This window comes from Canis aureus, chromosome X, assembly GCF_053574225.1.
Source record: "Canis aureus isolate CA01 chromosome X, VMU_Caureus_v.1.0, whole genome shotgun sequence".
NCBI classification, from domain to species: Eukaryota; Metazoa; Chordata; class Mammalia; order Carnivora; family Canidae; genus Canis; species Canis aureus.
The window spans coordinates 53319249-53342427 of NC_135649.1; the positions used below are offsets into that span (position 1 = coordinate 53319249).

At 36.7% G+C, this 23179-nt stretch overlaps 1 protein-coding gene and 1 long non-coding RNA gene across 9 annotated transcripts in view; one reads left to right on the plus strand and one right to left on the minus strand.

Moving 5' to 3' along the window:
• Positions 1 to 23179, minus strand: part of DIAPH2 (diaphanous related formin 2) — a 1055757-nt gene that overhangs the window by 219917 nt on the left and 812661 nt on the right. The window lies entirely within an intron of this gene.
• Positions 1 to 23179, plus strand: part of LOC144308034 (uncharacterized) — a 115933-nt gene that overhangs the window by 55028 nt on the left and 37726 nt on the right. Inside the window, exon 4 of one of the 4 annotated variants that reach the window (XR_013374684.1) lies at positions 2198 to 2572. The exons of the other annotated variants lie outside the window; for them this stretch is intronic. This is a non-coding gene — a long non-coding RNA (uncharacterized LOC144308034). Of the gene's footprint in view, positions 1 to 2197; positions 2573 to 23179 lie in introns of those variants that run through there. 4 annotated transcript variants of the gene reach the window in all.

The window sequence follows — 23179 nt, forward strand, 5'->3', positions numbered from 1 at the left end:
GCAAAAACAAAAGAGGAAAATAATTTCTGTGGCTCAGTTAATGAAAATGAATGAAGCATCTACAAAGGCATGCATTTTTCAAGTAACACAGACTATGAAGTAAGATTTTAGTCCTGATATCACCATTTCTGTCTTCATGAAGAGGCCTGACATGTTGAAAAGACGATCCTATTCCTCTTGGAGTTTTTACTCTTTGGCTCTGGCTTTAGGAAATTAGAGATAAGAAACACTCTCTCCTTAAGAAAAAAGTTTATCCTATTTTATCTTTTTTAGAGATTTTATTTATTGGGCACCTGGTTGGCTCAGTGGTTGAGCATCTGCCTTTGGCTCAGGGCATGATTCTGGAATCCTGGGATCGAGTCTCCCATCAGCTCCTGTGGGGAGCCTGCTTCTCCTTCTGCCTGTCTCTGCCTCTCTGTGTCTCTCATTAATAAATAAATAAAATCTTTTAAAAAATAAAAAATACAGATTTTATTTATTTCAGAGAGAGAGAGAGAGCATGTGTGTGCACACAAGAGTGGGAGGAGGGGCAGAGGCAGAGGGAGAAGCAGACTCCCCACTGAGTGGGAAGCCCCACGTGGGGCTCAATCCCAGGACCTGGGGACCATGACCCCAGCAGAAAGCACGACCTCAACCAACCAAGCCACTCAGGCACCCCAAGAAAACGTTTTTAGAAGAGAAAGGGAAATCTTAACTATGGTTTCGTATCAATAATCTTTAGTTTTATTAGAGTGAAAGAGAAGAAATTTTGAGACTTTAACTGTCCTTAAAACCTATAAACTAATGAGGAGAAAACTCCTTTGAGGGATGGGATGTATTCTTTTCATTCTAATTCCTACAAACCAAGCCCAAAATAATTAAAAGAATAAAAGCAACAGGAGTAAATTTAAACTCAGGTTTAAAAAAATCCCTTAAATAATTGACTGTGATTAATAAAATTTTGTCAAGCCTCACTAAATATTTTAAAACACTTAGTTATGAGTACTTAAACATCATTCTCAAGGAAGCATCAATTGTTATTTCTTAGAGTTGGGAATGGCAACTGATTAGATTCTTTCAATGTGCAGGACTGTGTTCTTTTAAAAGGTTGCCAATTGATAAAGTGTTTTGGTAGTAACCTCATACAAGATAAATGTTTGCCAAAAAAAGCCTTAGTTTTACTGGCATATCTGTTTTTCAAGAGTCAGTAAAAAGTATAGTAGGAGCAAAATATAACAGAAAATGTCTCTAGGATTTACTGCAAAATATATTCACCAACCTAATTTTAGATCTCTCACTAAAATCTCTTTGCCTTGCTGAAAACTATGAATAAATTAAAAATCTTATTTCCCTTGCTGTGTATAACTAACAAATGAGACCTATGGGCTAAAAATGTCATATGGAAAAAAAGTTCATGTAAATGCTAAGAACTGCCATTCATTCCAACTAAGCTTTAAGAAATGGATGAAAATGGTTCAGAAAATTCCAAGAGGTTCAGATGTCTGTTTCATTCATGTCAGTTCTATATGAGGCAAGCATCTTCCAACCTTGTGATACTTGAAAGCAAAAACCATCACCACCATAACCATTCCATCCTTCTACTATCCTCAAAGGTTTAATAACCCATTGCTGACTGCAGAAGCACTTTGCATGCACTGTAACCTGAATGAAAGCTGAAGGTATATTTGAGAGATGGAGAGGTGGAACAATTAGGAAGGGAAATGGATCTTGGAGTGAGATAAACCTGGTTTCAAATCCGAACTCCCATCACTTATCCTAAAAGCTATGTGCCCTTGAACAAGTTAGTTGCTTCATCTCTCTGAGCTTCAGTTTCCACATCTGTAGAATGGAGATACTACTACTCAAATTACTTGGTTGTTAAATAGAGGAAGGGAAATAATGTTTGTATAAAACACTGAAGACAATGCCTGGTATAGAGAAATGCTCAATACATGGTGCCATTTGTTATCAATAGAAACATCTGAAAGTTTGAACAGTAACAATTTGGTCATGAAGACACAAATGACCACATCTATTTGATCTATTACAAGAAATGTTGCATATCTTGATAGTCTACCCTCATAAGCATACTGAACATGATTTTTTAACTATACCACATTATTGACCCTATGGTAATTTAAAAAAATCCATATATATCATTATCACTTGGTATTTCTGAAAAAAACAACAACTAGAAATTCATTCTTTTCTCCTTTAGGCTTTGGATCACCCTATGTACCTGTGTGAATATACTTGGCAAGACTTGCAAATCATTACAGTATTGAAAGCTGGCTATATGAAACTAGAGTCACATAACCTTTAAAAAATGTAAATTGGAAACATACTAGTGAACAAATTGGTAACTCTGGTGCCAGAGGCATACAGTGATCACACTGCTGAATATTTCTTCATTCATCAGGGATGTTAGAAGGATTCATACATGATACTAAGTCAAATCATTTGGTAACAATACAAAGAAACCTGGTATGTATTATATTGAAAATCTTTTCATACACTAAATATAAGTCACCAAGATATTATTTTTAATGAAAACTCAACAAAACAGGTGAGATTCCACATTTTGTTTTTTTTTGTTTGTTTTTTTTTTTTTTTTTTTTTTTATCTTGAACTGTCCTACCACCTGATTCTCTCTTGGCTTTAATTCAAACAGCACTTTTCCTTCATTCTGTTTCCTGTTGACCACCTTAGAATTTTAAATTGTTTCTCTTAATTATCTGTTTTTAAAATAACATAGGGGATCCCTGGGTAGCGCAGCGGTTTGGCGCCTGCCTTTGGCCCAGGGCGCGATCCTGGAGACCCGGGATCGAATCCCACGTCGGGCTCCCGGTGCATGGAGCCTGCTTCTCCCTCTGCCTGTGTCTCTGCCTCTCTCTCTCTCTCTGTGACTATCATAAATAATTAAAAAATAAAATAAAATAAAATAAAATAAAATAAAATAACATAGGACATTTAAAATTTAAGTTGAATCACTGACATGGATACTGTAAATTTCTATCTTTCCTAGATAAAAATGATAATTCTAAGGCTTCATTTTTATGCATCTTATTGATAATATTTCAAAAAATTTCTGACATGTAATTTTATACCCAGGATAAAAATGAGAAAGAAGCCTATTTATTTTGTTTCTCTGAAATCAGGAACCAGAATCCAAACATTCCAAGTAGAATGACATACCCTATAAACATGGGATGGCCTTCAGGACCTGAGAAATCTAGGTTAAATCTTAGCTAATGACCATCATACTTTAGAGCCATTTACTTAATTTACCCCTTTCCTGATCTTTGAAATACCTGTACTTCATAGCATTGGTTTGTGATTTAATGAGAAAAATAAAGCCATTAAGTACAGTGCCTGGCACATAGAAAGCGTTCAAAGAATAGTAGTGGTTATTCTATGATTCCACAATTGGCAATACCAATATCCCATGCAATTCAGGATCTATACTCCATTTCTCCCAATCCAGGAGCATGTCCCCATATGTATGCATTGGAAAGAAGGAAGCGTTCTTTTTAATATGGAAATCTTACAATATCAGTTAAAAATAGGAAGAATGAAACACATATACCCATAAACTTTGAACAAACAGGATTTGCCTTCCTGAGCCATGAGAAAAAAGATGTAGATGAAATGAACATAAATTTTAGGGAAAAAATTTTTGTGTTAATATATAATATTAGAAAATATAAGAGAAATCTAAGAAACAAAAACATCATAGAATATTTTGCTATGTGGACTAATAATGAAATGCACGTATCATCTTACTTAAGGTTCAACACATGTTAAGGAACTATGGCATAAACTGAGGAATAGAGTTTTCTAGAAGAAGGCAATGGATATTTTTTTATGATATTGTTTGTTTTTTAACATCTGAAGTTAGTTTTGTCATCAACCTGAGAAAAATGAAGCATGCACATACCCAGGAAAGGGCCATTTGGCTTTGAAATTAGAATATGCTTTTATTTCCGTTGTGAATATCTCAGAATGTGGTATTCGCTTGGTCTGCTTAAGGCTTTATGGAAAAGTCAGGAGAATTAGCCTATACTCAGTCTTCTACTGAAAATCTTGCAAGGTTTCTTAAACTTTTACTATCTTTACCACAAGAAGCTGCTAGTCCTGTTGGAAAACCATCTACTGGATGATTTCAAATAGAAGATGAGATAAATGATACGACCTTTTTGCATTTGGTGGGGTGTGGGTGTCTCATTTAACTCCAGGCATAATAGGAGGCAAAATAGGTAGAGATGGAAAAGTTATTCAGACCAGTGAACCAGGGTTATGGCAGCAATGTCCTTTTCCTGTCCAAGAAATGTCTTGGGCATGACAATGAAAATGAAATATAATTCTACATATGACACCTTTTCAACATCATACAAAAAAATTTTCATAAAAAAATTCTCCTTCCTAAAGTAAAATAAGATCAAAACAGAGAAGGAGGCTAACCATAAGAGACTCTTAACTATAGGAAAAAAACAGTGTTGCTGGAGGGGAGGTGGGGAAGGATGGGGTAACTGGGTGATAGGCATTAAGGAGGGCACTTGATGGGATGAGCAGTGGGTGTTATATGCAACTGATGAATCACTAAATTCTACCCCTGAAAGTAATAATACACTATATATTAATCAAATTGAATTTCAATAAAAATTTTAAAAAATTTCTCCTTCCTCCTGTTCTACTTTGCTTCATATAGATAGATACCTAACACATTCTGTGCTTAAACTGTTTTGGCCGTCAGGGATACTTTTGCAATTTGCTGTGCTTGCTGCAACCAAAGATAGGAGTTGTTGGGAAAAACAGATCCCAATGTGTGTTACCACTAACTGATGTGTAACCTGGGCCAAAGTCCCTATTTGTTAGCCTAACTGGGTGAAAGCCCTAAAGAATACCAAAGGTAATAGTAAATCAGGACTCACATACTGTTCCAGATCTTTTTCACTCCCAATTTAAGATGATCATGTCAGGTTACAAATGGGAAGATATAATGTGAGCCAAAATGAGATTTTCAGCATTGAACAAAGAACTGAACAATGAGATTATTAGAGAAAATAATCCACAATAAGATGGCAGCAATGGTTCATTAGATCTTTTTCAACTGCAACTGGGGTCAAATTAAGGCTTTCTACTAAAGAAAAGAAAGACCCCTACTCTTTAATTAACACCAAACAACATTATTCCTTTTATATAGTTTCACTGTGTTTAAAGGGCATATTGGATTGAAGAGAGTCATGACGAATGCTCAGGGGAGAGAATTTTCAGCTGCAGCAACTATAGTCTGAGAGTCAGTACCTCTGAAGAGTTTATCAGTACTATAATACTGATAAATATTTTCTTTCCCAGAGATTTCCACATATTATGGTAAAAATGACCTATAAAGTTTCTTTTATGCAAGATCTCATGAATACTTCATCAACCAATCAATTATGACTGTAACTGAGAAGTATAACTTTCTTTTTCACTAGGGTAATTGAAAGTTTGATTAGCTTGCTCAAATATTTAGGTTTCTCAATAATAGACACTGAACAAATGTATTGATACTGTGGTTAGATGGACATTAAAGTCATGCTTATTAACTTATACAAATATGGTATGAATAGTAGATGTATAGACCACAGGTGACCTGCTAAACTAAATCAAACAAAATATACATTTTCTGCCTTTTTAGATTCCTGAGATACTGTATTCCTTCTTGCCTATAGACTAGAGTGTTTTCCCTCAATCTCTTCTAGATTACACTTCCCTTTCCCGTCCTCTATCCTTATCTCCTTCCCCCTCCTTCCTTCCTCCTGCTTTCTGTCTGTCTCTTTGTCTGTCAGTCAGAGAATCCATCTATTCCTACTCAGAGGTGAAGAAAACCAGCTCTTCCAATAATAGCTTGCAAGGTCTTGCATGATTTGGCCCTCTGCTAACTCTGACCTCATCTTCTAGTCATCTTCGAGCCTGAGGTCTCCATCCCTCAGCTCCTTTACATTTGTGATCCCTATGCTCTCAGCACCATCAAATCTCTGCTACATGTCTTCTTATTAGTGAGGCCTCCCCTGATAGATAACCTTATAAAATACCTCCCAATATACTTCTAGCTCTCTTCTCCCTACTGTAGTCTTCATAATATAAAAGGTTAAAACCTAGTTAAACTTCAGATACTCTTCATATTTTCTAAGAATTAGCAGCTAGAGCTAGTCTATTTATATAATAATAATTTCAGCCTGGGAATTCTCAAAACATTAAATTACTAAGAACATCGTTACACATAGTTCTCTACACACTTCATATTTCTTTATTGTGGAGAATCTTAGTTGCCTTGAAATAAGCATTATCTACCTTTGAGTGGTGGTTTTCTTCCTAATCATCCATAGGTTATGGTTCAATGACCTCTGCATTTATTTTCTTAAAAATGCCAGTGCTAAAAAAAAATGCCAGTGCTCAGTGTTTCTGAGATCTGTTATACATGGCATTTGTCACACTGACACAGCTCAACACTGCAGTGAAAATTCATTTGTGTAGAGATTAGTATTCACACAGGACCTCCAAAGTTAAAAGAAAAGATGTGTTTAAATTTTAAAATGAGATCTTTGTTTTGAATGAGACATCTGCACAAACATTAGCATACAACATTAGTAATACGCTGGTCACAAACATAAGTAATACATAAATTTTCCAATAATCTTTCAGTTTAAGACAAAACCATCTCGGGTTCTGGTAGAAGGCTTGTATGAAAAGTCCCTTCAGTTTATTTGTATAAATGACTTCATTTTGGCAGAGAGGAGACTCATAAAAGAAACTAATCTGCTACAGGTGAGGGAGGCAGTTAAATGAATTCTAGTACATATTCACTGAAGTAGCCCTCTTGTATTCAGTATAACCAGCTTACTGCTCAGCCTCCTTAGGAAACAAATAAAAAATTAATGCATCTTTCCAATGCTGTATATATCTGGAGGTTTGACAGACGAACAGATCTTTGCACACCAGTGCAACTGTGAAGAGAATCTCATGGGTAAATTATTAAAAATGAGAAGAAAGAAAAAAAGACTGTTATGTGCAAATCTCCTTGGATATTAAACTTGCAGTTGGTTACAAAGCGGTCATGCACCAATAATGAAGGCTGGCTGTGATCCCCAAGGCCTTCTTTTAAAATTTGCCTTCCAACTGCAAAAACATGTGATCTGAAGTTGGAGGAAAAAGTGCCTTTCCTGTCACAATCCATTAGAATGCAGAACTTTGATTAGCTAGAAGTTGATCTACAATCTGTAGCATGGAAAAAGTTTTCAAATGCTGTAGGTTTCCACAGACACATATTTTTCTGGTAGGTATTTGAGTATCCCCCTTTCCATCTAGGAAAGAAAAACAATTGAAATGTCATGCCTCTGGGCAGCCCTGGTGGCACAGCGGTTTAGCGCCCCCTGCAGCCCAGGGTGTGATCTTGGAGACCCAGGATGGAGCCTGCTTCACCCTCTGCCTGTGTCTCTGCCTCTCTCTCTGTGTCTCTCATGAATAGATAAATAAAATCTTAAAAAAAAAAGAGAGAAACGTCATGCCTCTATGGAACTTAATTAAAATCTGCAAAGCACTTTGAGCAGCTATAGGAAGTTAATTTATAACTTTTTAAAATTTTTATTTTGAACCAAATAACAAACTGAAATTCTAAAGTGACTAATAGAATATATTAATGGGAAACCATCTTGGGGAAGTATGGGTGTAGGGACAGGACAAAATAAGTGGTATATTACAGGTCTGATAGCTGAATATACTGCCTTATTACCATCACCATCTTAGAATATGAAGAGGCGGCACAATCAATAAGGTTTTTGATAAGACCAATTTGGTTGGGTTAGAAAGCACCTTGGAGACTTGGGTAAGAATATCAAATTACTCTGACAAGTAGAAACTCAGAAAAGGTAGGGCCCTCAAGAAATGCTTGCTGTAGTCTTCTGCTTATGAATAGGTTTCCATGGCCTCCCCCAGGAACCTGTGCTGATAATCATTTCTAAAAGAAAATACTTCTTTATATCTAAGTAAAAGCTATCAGTTTCTTAAGCCCTTGTCTGTTGACTGCTGAGAAATAGAAACGTGTTCAATATCTTGCTTAAAAAAATTCTTCACAGAGGGGGCACCTGGGTGGCTCAGTCAGTTGAGCATCAGACTCTTGATTTCGGCTCAGGTCATTATCTAGGGGGCAGGAGTGTGAGATGTAGCCCCATGTTGGGGTCCATGCTAAGGGGAAAGTCTGCTTGAGGCTCTTTCCTTCTGCCCCTTCCCCCATCATCCCTACTCATATGCTCTCTCTTTCAAATAATCTTTTAAAAAATATTCACGGAGGTCTAACTCTTCCCCAGGAACCACTGCAGTGCCTGAGTTCCATAAAAGTGAGACTAATCCTCAAATGCAATACAGGGGAATTTTTCAGTGTGTAGGGTAAAGATTGGGGGAAGGACAGGGTCAGAGAGTCCCTTAGGAGAATTCCAAACTAAGCCATTCAATACCATTTTCTAGAAAAAAAACACTCTCACAGAGTTCTTTCTATAAATTCAATAATGGTTAGGTTTTCCTATGATTCTTCTCTATTGGTGGGATAATATTTTTTAAATTATAGACTTCTCCATCCTCATATAGCCTTACAAAAAATAGACAAAATGAGAAACAATAACCTAAGAAATAGGCTAACCAATATCTAGTATAAGAATATTCCCAGTTTTCCATGTTTTAAGGGGCAATTGCAAACCTGTAAGATTGGTTCCAATATATCTCTTTAAATCATACATCCTGTTCTTCAAATAGCCACCTTGGGAAGCAATAAACTTATTTTCATGAGAGCCATTACACTGTGATTATAACTCCTCTTTAAGAATTGACCTCTGATAAAAGATCTATACCCTAAAAACTACAGAACACTTCTGAAAGAAATTGAGAAAGACACAAAGAAATGGAAAAATATTCCAAGCTCATGGATTGGCAGAATTAATATTGTGAAAATGTCCATGCTACACAGGGAAATTTACACATTTAATACAATCCCTATCAAAATACCATGGACTTTCTGCAGAGAGTTGGAACAAATCATCTTAAGATTTGTGTGGAATCAGAAAAGACCCTGAATAGCCAGGGGAATATTAAAAAAAGAAAACCATAGCTGGGGCCATCACAATGCCAGATTTCAGGTTAAACTACAAAGCTGTGGTCATCAAGACAGTGCAGTACTGGCGCAAAAACAGACACATAGATCAATGGAACAGAATAGAGAATCCAGAAGTGGACCCTCAACTTTATGGTCAACTGATATTCGACAAAGCAGGAAATTCGCTGGAAAAAAGACAGTCTCTTCAATAAATGGTGCTGGGAAAATTGGACATGCACATGCAGAAAAATGAAACTAGACCATTCTCTTACACCATAAACAAAGATAAACTCAAAATGGATGAAAGATCTAAATGTGAGACAAGAATCCATCAAAATCCTAGAGGAAAACATAGGAAACACTCTTTTGAACTTGGCCACAGCGACTTCTTGCAAGATACATCCATGAAGGCAAGGGAAACAAAAGCAAAAATGAATTATTGGGACTTCATTAATAAGTTCTTTATAGATCTTGGACACTAGCCCTTTATCTGATAGGTCATTTGCAAATATCTTCTTCCATTCTGTAGGATGACTTTTAGTTGTGTTGACTGTTTCTTTTGCTGTGTAGAAGCTTCTTACCTTGATGAAGTCAATATTTTTTAAAGACAAGTAAAAAATGTGTAGAGTCAAAATAATTTTACTCTCCTCCTTGTCTTAATCGAAAGATAATGGCATTGCCCTAAATATTTTCAGAAATGCCTATTTTGGGTTTTCCCTAATGGTTACATAGCATATGCTTTAGATCTTTGCAGAGTTACTAAATCCTTGCAATTTGAGGGTGGGCTTCAATTTTGAAAATTGCCAAAAATGATATTAAGCCAATTATTATGAAGAAGATTATAATTGAACTGGATAACAAAAATCTCTGGTCAAAAAATATTGTAAGTCTAAAAAAAAAAAAAATATTGTAAGTCTAAAAAAACGGGACCGATTTCATTTGATTCAGAGGTCAATTCTTTTTTTTTAAAATTTTTTTATTGGGGTTCAATTTGCCAACATATAGCATAACACCCAGTACTCATCCCATCAAGTGCCCCCCTCAGTGCCCATCACCCAGTCACCCCCACCCCCCGCCCACCTCCCTTTCCACCACCCCTTGTTCGTTTCCCAGAGTTAGGAGTCTCTCATGTTCTGTCACCCTCTCTGATATTTCCCACTCATTTTTTCTCCTTTCCCCTTTATTCCCTTTCACTATTTTTTATATTCCCCAAATGAATGAGACCACATAATGTTTGTCCTTCTCCGATTGACTTATTTCACTCAGCATAATACCCTCCAGTTCCATCCACGTCGAAGCAAATTGTGGGTATTTGTCATTTCTAATAGCTGAGTAATAATCCATTGTATACATAGACCACATCTTCTTTATCCATTCATCTTTCGATGGACACAGAGGCTCCTTCCACAGTTTGGGTATTGTGGACATGGCTGTTATAAACATTGGGGTGCAGGTGTTCCAGCGTTACACTGCATCTGTATCTTTGGGGTAAATCCCCAGCAGTGCAATTACTGGGTCTTAGGGCAGATCTATTTTTAACTCTGAGGAACCTCCACACAGTTTTCCAGAGTGGCTGTACCAGTTCACATTTCCACCAAAAGTGGAAGAGGGTTCCCCTTTCTCCGCATCCTCTCCAACATTTGTGGTTTCCTGCCTTGTTAATTTTCCACATTCTCACTGGTGTGAGGTGGTATCTCATTGTGGTTTGATTTGTATTTCCCTGAAGGCCAGTGATGCGGAACATTTTCTCATGTGCTTGTTGGCCATGTCTAAGTCTTCTGTGAAATTTCTGTTCATGTCTTTTGCCCATTTGATGATTGAATTGTTTGTTTCTTTGCTGTTGAGTTGAATAAGTTTTTCTAATGAATTTGTGCATGTTCTTGTCTCTATGTTACCTTCATGATGCCCTTAATTATTTTGTATTTTATTAGTTTCTAACTGAATTGGATCCTCTTTCTGAGGAAACATACACATCCAAAAGGATATTATATGCATAATGCTCCTGGCACTTAGGGGTCTCTAAAGAAGCACTAGTTCTCTTGTGCTAGTATTTGTCCCCTTTTAGATAATTTCCCAGACTCACTCATCTGGAACATTATTTTACTGTCAGCTGAAAGAGTATTCTGGAATCTAGAGTCTAGATTCTACTTTTTTTTCAGCCAAAATTGAGAATGAATGTCACAAGAGAGGGAATCAAAATCTTAGCAAATAAAAAGAGATTTCTTTCTCTTGGACTACAAGGCACTAATTGTTTCACAGAAGTAAATTAAAATGGTTTTGCTCAATTTGCTTTTCACAAAGCCATCTTTATTTTTATTTTTTATTTTTTTCACAAAGCCATCTTGATTGCCAGTCAGCAGTCTGTGCTCTTCTAAGTAGAAAGTGATTGTTTGATGAGTTGTCCTACTTTCCAAAATATTGATGTCCTTCCAGTAATTACGGGGTAGCACCATTCCCTGCATTGATGTTGTCTGAACAATCAGTGTAATTTTCATATGTAGACAAATATATATAACCCTAAACAACAAGTAGAATACAAGCAACACAAATAAAAATGGGAGCACTGAGGAGACATGGAAAAGAATGACAATACAGCCCCTAGAAATTACACTGATCCTGAAGTTAACCTGACACTCCTATACCATATTATTGATAAAGCACATATTATTTTCATTGATTATAAGAGAGAAGGTATACTTTTAAACCTCTCTTCTTTTAGATTAAATTTGAGACCTCCAAAACTGCCTTATCCATCACTACAAGATGCACTCATCCTTTCTTATATAAAGTGTTAATGTATATTTGTACTTTTGTATATAATGTCAATGTGTATTTATATTTAACATGCATTCAGATGTCTCTATATTTCCTTTATGCATGTTTGTTTCAGTCTTGGCTTATTTAAATAGCAGCTAAAAAAGCAGGCAGTAAGTTGGTTCAGTTTGCTTAAGGTGTGATAATATATTTAGATAAGCACTCTTTTCCTTTTTAAATTTCTTTTTATTGGAGTTCAATTTTCCATGGAGTCTTCCATGTTCTGTCACCCTCTCTGATATTTCCCACTCATTTTTTCTCCTTTCCCCTTTATTCCCTTTCACTATTTTTTATATTCCCCAAATGAATGAGACCACATAATGTTTGTCCTTCTCCAATTGACTTATTTCACTCAACATAATACCCTCCAGGTCCATTCACCTCGAAGCAAATGGTGGGTATTTGTCGTTTCTAATGGCTGAGTAATAATCCATTGAATACATAGACCACATCTTCTTTATCCATTCATCTTTCAATGGACACCAAGGCTCCTTCCACAGTTTGGGTATTGTGGACATGGCTGCTATAAACACTGGGGTGCAGGTGTTCCAGCGTTTCACGGCATCTGTATCTTTGGGGTAAATCCCCAACAGTGCAATTGCTGGGTTGTAGGGCAGATCTATTTTTAACTCTGAGGAACCTCCACAGAGTTTTCCAGAGTGGCTGTACCAGTTCACATTCCCACCAACAGTGCAAGAGGGTTCCCCTTTCTCCACATCCTCTCCAACATTTGTGGTTTCCTGCCTTGTTAATTTTCCACATTCTCACTGGTGTGAGGTGGTACCTCATTGTGGTTTTGATTTGTATTTCCCTGAAGGCCAGTGATGCGGAGCACTTTCTCATGTGCTTGTTGGCCATGTCTATGTCTTCTGTGAAATTTCTGTTCAAGTCTTTTGCCCATTTCATGATTGGATTGTTTTTTTCTTTGCTGTTGAGTTGAATAAGCTCTTTATAGATCTTGGAGACTAGCCCTTTATCTGATAGGTCATTTGCAAATATCTTCTTCCATTCTGTAGGTTGTCTTTTAGTTTTGTTGACTGTTTCTTTTGCTGTGCAGAAGCTTCTTATCTTGATAAAGTCCCAATAAGTCATTTTTGCTTTTGTTTCTCTTGCCTTTATGGATGTATCTTGTAAGAAGTTGCTGTGGCCAAGTTCAAAAAGGGTGTTGCCTGTGTTCTCCTCTCAGATTTTGATGGAATCTTGTCTCACATTTAGATCTTTCATCCATTTTGAGTTTATCTTTGTGCACGGTGTAAAAGAATCATCTAGTTTCATTCTTCTGCATGTGGATGTCCAATTTTCCAAGCACCATTTATTGAAGAGAGTGTCTTTTTTCCAGTGGATAGTCATTCCTGCTTTGTTGAATATCAGTTGACCGTAAAGTTGAGGGTCCACTTCTGGATTCTCTATTCTGTTCCATTGATCTATGTGTCTGTTTTTGCGCCAATACTGCACTGTCTTGATGACCACAGCTTTGTAGTTTAACCTGAAATCTGGCATTGTGATGGCCCCAGCTATGGTTTTCTTTTTTAATATTCTCCTGGATATTCGGGGTGTTTTCTGATTCCACATAAATCTTAAGATGATTTGTTCCAACTCTCTGCAGAAAGTCCATGATATTTTGATAGGGATTGCATTAAATGTGTAAATTTCCGTGGGTAACATTAACATTTTCACAATATTAATTCTTCCAATCCATGAGCATGGAATATTTTTCCATCTCTTTGTGTCTTCCTCAATTTCTTTCAGAAGTGTTTTGTAGTTTTTAGGATATAGATCCTTTACCTCTTAGGTTAGGTTTATTCCTAGGTATCTTCTCCTTTTGTGTGCAATTGTAAATGGGATTGACTCCTTAATTTCTCTTTCTTCAGTCTCATTGTTAGTGTATAGAAATGCCACTGACTTCTGGGCATTGACTTTGTATCCTGTCACACTTCCAATTTGCTGTATGAGTTCTAGCAATCTTGGGGTGGAGTCTTTTGGGTTTTCTATGTACAGTATCATGTCATCTGCAAAGAGGAGAAGTTTGACTTCTTCTTTGCCAACATTAATGCCTCTCATTTCCTTTTGTTGCCTGATTGCTGAGGCTAGGACTTCTAGTACTATGTTGAATAGCAGTGGTGAGAGTGGACATCCCTGTCTTGTTCCTGATCTTAGGGGAAAGGCTCCCAGTGCTTCCCCATTGAGAATGATATTTGCTGTGGGCTTTTCGTAGATGACTTTTAAGATGCTGAGGAATGTTCCCTCTATCCCTATACTCTGAAGAGTTTTGATCAGGAATGGATGCTGTATTTTTTCAAATGCTTTCTCTGCATCTATTGAGAGAGTCATATGGTTCTTGTTTTTTCTCTTGCTGATATGATGAATCACATTGATTGCTTTACGAGTGTTGAACCAGCTTGCATCCCAGGGATAAATCCCACTTGGTCATGGTGAATAATCTTCTTAATGTATTTTTGCATCCTATTGGCTAGTATCTTGTTGAGAATTTTTGCATCCATATTCATCAGGGATATTGGTCTATAATTCTCCTTTTTGGTGGGGTCTTTGTCTGGTTTTGGAATTAAAGTGATGCTGGCCTCATAGAACGAGTTTGGAGGTATTCCATCTCTATCTTTCCTAACAGCTTTAGTAGTAGATAAGAACTCTTAAATATAAGCCAAATATAGCACCCAATACAAAGGAGGCATGTAATAACTATCTCTTAATTAATGAAGATAGTGATAGTTAATTTAGTATAAATAGTAGATTAGCACATTTGATACCGTTCTTACTTGGATTTATCCTTTTTGACAGTTTGGCCTTTTTTTTTAAAAGAGCTGTGCTTAGTTTATGGGCAAAAAAACTCTAAGGGTAGAGACAGATTCACCATGAAACTAATAAAGCAAAAGCATTAGTACCCTTCACTTGCATGGGTGTGGAACTAGCATTGTGTTTACCGGGGTATGTATTTTTGTAAATTTGTAAGAGAAAGTTATTTTTTTATATTCTTTTTCTGAAATGATTCCTCCTAAATTCTATAAGGTCAGGCTTCACAAATCTAAATCTTCCTCTGTTTAAGGGATATATAAAAAACTGAAAAGAAGTCTGATGAAAAAGAAAAGTGCTGAAATTTTGGGAAATGCCAAACCACAAACACAAGATGGATAATTAGGCTTAGGGAAAATAGGATTAAAAACAGAGCTGTATCCATGGACATGAACTGGATATTTATTGAAAGGACAAACCTTATCAGATATCTTCCACATTTACAGAAGTCAGAAAGATAGGGCCTGAATTTGAATTCTCAGAAAAGAAACTCTGAGAATTAAAGAGAACTTAAGAGCAAAGATGGCAAAGCAGTAGAACCAAATAAAGTAAAAACTGCTTTCTCTAGAAACATATTTGAAAGATTAGCTAGTTAGCTGCTAAGTGGAGTTGGAAAAACATGCCAGGAGCCTAAGTTATGAGATAAACCCATAGGGAATTCTTCAATTTCTTTTCTAGGATATTTTGGCTCTATAGGTACATCTATCTGAGTCAGTAGTTTATAAACAGGAAAATAAAATGAATATACAATGTCTCCTCTCTCTTTGCCACCATGAATCTAGAATTGGTATAGCCAGAAACAGTTGATTTGTGAAAATATTTGAACAGAATAATATAGTGCGGATGGAATAGAGTTTGGAACAGATACTATTATTTTAGATCCTCTCTTCAAAACTAGAAATAAGGACATTGTTATGTAATAGTGACTGCACTCTGGGAAATGAACCATTCTATGTGTATAGGAGCACTGCAGCTACATTCCGCCGTGTAAAATGCATCTTACTTGTGATTCTATCCTTGATCATGACTTAGATTTTGTAAATATCACAGCTTACTTACTGATGAGAATATACTTTTTCTACTATGCTAATGATCTACTGACCTGTCCTTTATGTCATTCTTCCCTAGGTACTATGTCATTATTTATAGAGGAGTTTTCTGGGTTCATCATGAATCCTCTGCTTAAGTTGCTTTATTTATTGGTATAGAGGGATTTTGCCATTAGGCTTGGCTTGTTGCACAAATGACTTACTAGGGGATTTAGGGAGTTTACAGACACATTGGATTTTACATCCTGTACAAAGCTTTGTAATAATATATGTCACATTTTAGACATGACTTCTTTCGATGTGAACTTCTATATGCCTTTTTGACATGGATATTTTAGTACAATGAAATCTCATTGTTACTTCCTATATATTGTGAATGCTTATTCTTAAACTATGATATACTTAACAAATTTAATAAGACTAGATTTTATCTTGTGAAATTTATAACTATTTCTCTTTCTTTAAAGTAAGCAACTCTGCAACAGAGAAAAAGTGAATTTTTTTATTCTCTTCAAAGGGTCTTTGAATATGGCAAGACTTAGAGAAGGAAGAGAGATCAGGTACCTTCTGATCTGAAGGTATTTTCCTTCTCTAATGATTTTTATCATAAAGAAAGAAAAGCCTAGAAACATAAGCATGGGAGTAACTGAGTATGGATAAATAATGAAGATTTAAGGGGTCATAGTCATAAGTGAATAGTAAACCAAAAAGCAATAATGACAAATGAGTTGCATACCAGAATGCACAAATAAAATGGAGTAAATACAAGGTACTTCTTGTGCCTATTGATAGCTCTAATCAAGAGTTATACATTTTGGGATTTCACAACTTAGATGGGGTGAATGTAGACAAGTTTAAGTACTTTAGTAAAATATTTGCTGAATCAATGTTGAATAGTCAAAGGAGCCATTGCAATAATGAAAAATTTTTTAAGTAGAGAGAGCAGGGAGAAAGGAAGGAGAGAGAGAACAGCTAGAGGGTTTTGAAATATTTAATACAAAAGGCCATTTATTATTAGAACTCTATCACAGGAGGAACATGATTATCAGTTACAAATATAGTTACTGACCAATAAATATCTACCAGCTACTTCTATGTGCCACACACAGTCTGTTGTATTAAAAAAAAAAAATTTCAAGGACAATTGAGATACATGTACTTCAGAGGAACTTGCAGCATAAAGAAAAAGGCAGGGGCAGCCCAGGTGGCCCAGCAGTTTAGCGCCACCTACGGCTCAGGGCGTGATCCTGGAGAGCCAGGATCGAGTCCCACGTTGGGCTCCCTGCATAGAGCCTGCTTCTCCCTCTGCCTGTGTCTCTGCTGCTCTCTCTCTCTCTCTCTCTCTCTCTGTGTGTGTGTGTGTGTGTGTGTGTCTCATGAATAAACAATTACAAATCTTAAAAAAAAAGAAAGAAAAATGCAGATCTGCATATCAGCAATTATAATGAGTGGGGTGTTACAACACCACATTAACAATGTGATATGAGAATGTGAAATAGGAAGAAATTAATTTTCCTTGGAGTTGAGGAAGAGATACTAAGAAAGATGCAATGTAGAAAATATCATTAAATAGAGTTTTGAAAGATGAAAATGATTTCACCAGTGGAAGGGAGTTGTGCGCATTGCAAACAGAGTAAAAGGATGCTAGGTTAGACTCTACTGTCACCTATGAGAGGCTATTAAAGATTTCTTAGAAGGTGGATGTCCCGGGGATCGCCGGGTGGCTCAGCGGTTGAGCGCCTGCCTTCTGCCCAGGGCGTGATCCTGGAGTTCCGGATCGAGTCCCAGGATCGAGTCCCACATCAGGCTTCCTTCATGGAGCCTGCTTCTCCCTCTGCCTGTGTCTTTGCCTCTCTGTGTGTCTCTCATGAGTAAATAAAATCTTTAAAAAATAAAAGAATGTGGATGTCCCAATATGCCAGAAAGACATATCTGGCAGTGATATAAAGACAGTTTGGAGGGTGCTAAGACTGAAGTTATGATGACTCAAAAAATTATTGCTGTAGTACAGGGGAGAGACAGTATACACCAAAACTAGAGCAGTTACAGCAAGGATGATTCAGGGCAGAATCAACATGAACTGGAGATTGAACATATGTGAACAGTGAGGGAGAATATAACAAGTTGTTCCATTAATCAAAACAGAGAATATGGGAAGAAGTTGGGAAATGATGTAATGAATTCTACTCTGAATAATCTGAATTTGAGATAGCTGTGGGAAATCTAGTTAGAGGCAGCAAAGAGACCATAAACTTGAGTCTAGAAAGAATAAGATTGCAGCTCAGGAATGAGTACAAACCATGAGAATAGATATGAACTTCACTGGAAAAATTGTGTAGGACCAAAGGTAGACCCTTGGTAATGCTCATAATTAACACTGAAGGATGGGGATCTAAAGAAATAGACTGAAGAGATATTTCTACCAAAAATCAAAACCAAGAAATCTTGCCTATAACAAAGGGTTTTTCTACTAATGAGGCTATATGTGTATTGCACTATAAGGTAGAGGTGGGGGCAATATACTTAGTTTACAAAGCATATACTATGTACTTACTATAACATAGGTACTAAGTGTCTTCTGTCTCCAGAGATGCATAAGTGAGATTAAGAGTACTGGTTAAGCATGACCTAGGTCTCACACACTAAGCCTGGGGTTAACTTCTGCAATCATTCTGCCTAACAATGCAAGATGAGTGCAGAAATTCTGCCTGAGAGGCAATATATAAAGAAGTAATGTCACCTAGAAAAGAAAGGGGAAATCAAGAGCCAGGTTGATACTATATCTCTTCCAATGAAACTCCTAACTCCATCTTTTCAAAATCTAATGCCTCTTAAGGACAGACTGCATCTGAAAGTTAAAAGGCAAGAGACTATATCTGTTTTTTATAATTCCCCTATCAGAATCTCACCTTAACACCCTTCTTTGCATGCTCTATGTAAAGGCATGCTTTTTCTGTAAAAAGGGCTGGACAGTAAATATTTTCAGCCTGTGTGGCACATGGACTCTGTCCTAATTACTCAATGCTGCCATTATAGGATGAAAGTAGCCACAAATAATATACAAACAAATGGGGGATCCCTGTGTGGCTCAGTGGTTTAATGCCTGCCTTCGGCCCAGGGCATGGTCCTGGAGTCTCAAGATAGAGTCCCGTATTGGGCTCCCTGCATGGAGCCTGCTTCTCCCTCTGCCTGTGTCTCTGCCTGTGTCTCTGCCTCTCTCCCTCTCCCTCTCTCTCTGTCCCTCATGAATAAATAAAAAAAAAATCTTTAAAAAAATAAATGAACAAATGGGTATGACTTTGTGCCAATACCACATTAATTACAAATACAGAGGGCAGGCTGGATTTAACACATAGGACATAGATTGCTGATCCCTGATCTATATCCCAAGGAAAGCTATTACCAAATGATACAGATTTGTAAAACAAAGATTGTAAAACTGAATTAGAAGATCCCAAGAGCCAGGTTAATTGTAGAATGTCCTTTATGGGGGAAAAATCCTACACCCATGCAGGTTAGGTAGCTGTGTACATGACTTTCTTTCAGAGGTACAAGTATGTCTCCCTTTCCCCAAAATATTTCCTCTATCAGCTAGCCATGCTGCAAGAAGTTCTTGACAGTAGAATTGCTCTGCTGGATTAAAGCATTGACTTGGATTTAAAGGGCACTTATGTAGTACAGAGTGAGTGACACATTAGTACTGCATTAGTTTATCATATCAATTAGCTGACACCTGGCAGAGAACAGGATCAAGGCTAAAGGAATCCAAGATGAACTAAACACCTTTGTAAGTTATAAGTTTTCATATTTTTGCCACTAAAAATATGCTTTAATCCCACTACATGCTTTATTAGAAATCCCATCTTTTATCAGAGCTTCCTGTCTAGAAATTCATTTTAGGATGTTAATGTCTATCTTCCTTGGGTAAGAAGTAGTCACTGAGGTTGAAGTAGTATTTGTCTGAGGCACTGTTTTGCTTTTATTGTTTTCTCTTGAAAAAGGACAGGTGTTAATTTACTTAACAAGGACAAGAGCCATAGCCTTAGAAATATTATTAGGAAAAGGATAGACACCATCTCATTAGTTTCCTCACTTAAGTTTTGATCTTTCCAAACAGCTTTAGTAGAATAGGCATGATTTCTTCTTTAAACGTTTGATAGAATTCCCCAAGGAAGCCATCTGGCCCTGGACTTTTGTGTCTTGGGAGGTTTTTGATGACTGCTTCAATTTCCTCCCTGCTTATTGGCCTGTTCAGGTTTTCTATTTCTTCCTGTTCCAGTTTTAGTAGTTTGTGGTTTTCCAAAAATGCGTCCATTTCTTCTAGATTGCCTAATTGATTGGCGTATAGCTGTTCATAATATATTTTTAAAATCGTTTGTATTTCCTTGGTGTTGGTAGTGATCTCTCCTTTCTCATCAATGATTTTATTAATTTGAGTCTTCTCTCTCTTCTTTTTAATAAGGTTGGCTAATGGTTTATCTATCTTATTAATTCTTTCAAAGAACCAACTCTTGGTTTTGTTGATCTGTTCCACAATTCTTCTGGTCTCGATTTCGTTGAGTTCTGCTCGAATCTTTATTAACTTTCTTCTTCTGCTGGATGTAGAATCTACTTGCTGTTTTTTCTCTAGCTCCTTTAGGTGCAAGGTTAGCTTTTGTATTTGAGTTCTTTCCAGTTTTTGAATGGACGCTTGTATTGCGATGTATTTCCCCCTTAGGACTGCTTTTGCTGTATCCCAAAGATTTTGAATGGTTGTATCTTCATTCTCATTAGTTTCCATGAATCTTTTTAATTCTTCCTTAATTTCCTCGTTGACCTTTTCATCTTTTAGCAGGATGGTCCTTAACCTCCACATGTTTGAAGTCCTTCCAAACTTCTTGTTGTGATTTAGTTCTAATTTCAAGGCATTATGATCTGAGAATATGCTGGGGATGATCCTAATCTTTTGGTATCGGTTCAGACCTGATTTGTGACCCAGTATGTGGTCTATTCTGGAGAAAGTTCCATGTGCACTTGAGAAGAATGTGTGTTCCGTTGCATTTGGACTTAAAGTTCTGTAGATGTCTGTGAAATCCATCTGGTCCAGTGTATCATTTAAAGCTCTTGTTTCTTTGGAGTTGTTGTGCTTGGAAGACCTATCGAGTGTAGAAAGCGCTAGATTGAAGTCACCAAGTATAAGTGTATTATTATCTAAGTATTTCTTCACTTTGGTTATTAATTGATATATTTGGCAGCTCCCACATTCGGGGCATATATATTGATGATTGTTAAGTTCTCTTGTTGGATAGATTCTTTAAGTATGATATAGTGTCCCTCTTCATTTCTCACTACAGTCTTTGGGATAAATTTCAGTTTATCTGATATAAGGATGGCTACCCCTGCTTTCTTTTGAGGACCATTTGAATGGTAAATTGTTCTCCAACCTTTTATTTTCAGGTTGTAGGTATCCTTCTGTCTAAAATGAGTCTCTTGTAGACAGCAAATAGATGGGTCCTGCTTTTTTATACAGTCTGACACCCTGCCCCTTTTGATGGGGTCATTAAGCCCATTCACGTTCAGAGTTACTATTGAAAGATACGAGTTTAGTGTCATCATCATACCTATTCAGTCCCTGTTTTTGTGGATTGTTCCATTGAGTCCTATATCTTTTCTTTTTGATATGTGTGGCTAGGGGTTTATCAATTTTATTAATGCTTTCAAAGAACAAGCTCCTGGTTTCATTGATGTATTCTATTTTTGGGGGGTGGGGTATCATTTATTCCTGCTCTAATCTTTATTATTTCTCTTCTTCTGCTGGCTTTAGGCTTCATTTGTTGTTCTTTCTCTAGCTCCATTAGGTGTATGGTTAGGTTACATATTTGAGATTTTCCTTGCTTCCTGAGGTAGGACTATATTGCTAGATACTTCACTCTTATGACCACTTTTGCTGCATCATAAAGGTTTTGTACCATCATTTCATTTTCATTTGTTTCCAATTATTTCTGAATTTTTTCTTTAATTTCCTGGTTGATCCATTAATTCTTTAGTAGGATGTTCTTTAACCTCCATGTATTTGTGGTCTTTCCAAGTTTTTTCTTGTGGTTGACATCAAATTTAGGAAGGGTTTTGGTAGGAAAATATGCATGGCATTATCTTAATCTTTCTGAGGTTGACTTTTTGAGGTTGACTTGTGACCTAGTATTTGATCTATTATGGAGACTGTCCCATTTGTACTTGAATAGAATGCATATTCTGCTGCTTTAGGATGAAATGCTCTGAGTATATCTGTTAAGTTCATCTGGCCCAGTGTGCCATTCAAAACCATTTTTTCCTTGTTGATTTTCTGCTTAGATTATCTGTCCATTGATGTAAATGGGATGTTAACGTCCACTACTATTATTGTATTATTTTCTGAGTTCCTTTATGCTTGTTATTGTTTTACATATTTGGGTGCTCCTAAGTTGGGGGCTAAATATTTACAATTCTTAGGTCTTCTTGTTGGAGTCCCCTTTATGATATAATGCCTTTCCTCAGTTCTTATTACAGTCTTTGCTTTAAAGTCTAATTTGTCTAAGTATGGCTACTCTAGCTTTCTCTTGACATCCATTAACATGATAAATGGTTCTCCAACCCTTCACTTTCAATCTGCAGGTGTCTTTAGGTTTAAAATGAATCTCCTGTACGCAGCACATAGATGGGTATTTTTTTTTTAATTGATTCTGATACCCTATGTCTTTTGATTGGAGCATTTAGTCCACTTACATTCAGAGTGATTACTGATAGATATGAATTTAGCACCATTTTATTACTTGTTTTTATTGTTTTTAGAGATCTTCTCCATTCCTTTCTAGTCTTTGTCACTTCTAGTCTTTCTTTTTTTTTTTTTAAGGATTTTTTTTTTTTTTTTTTTTTTTTTTTTTTATGATAGACACAGAGAGAGAGAGAGAGAGAGAAAGGCAGAGACACAGGCAGAAGGACAAGCAGTCTCCATGCTGGGAACCCAACGTGGGACTCAATTCCGGGACTCCAGGATGGTGCCCTGGGCCCAAGGCAGGCGCTAAACCACTGAGCCACCCAGGGATCCCTTAGTCTTTCTTTCTTACACAAAGGGTACCCTTTAATACTTTTTCCAGCGTTTGTTTAGTGGTCATGAACTCCTTTTGTTTTTGTTTGTCTGGGAAACTCTTTGTCTTTCCTTCTATTCTGAATGACAGCCTTGCTGGATAGGATATTCTTGGCTGTATGTCTTTTGTATTCAGTACATTGAATATATCATTCCACTCTCTTTTTGCCTGCCATGTTTTTGTGGAGTGACCTGCTGCTAATTTTGTTTTCCCTTGTAAGTTAGGGACTTCTTTTTTCTTGCTGCTGGTAGGAGTTTTTCTTTATCTCTATATTTTGCAAATTTAACTATGATGTCTTG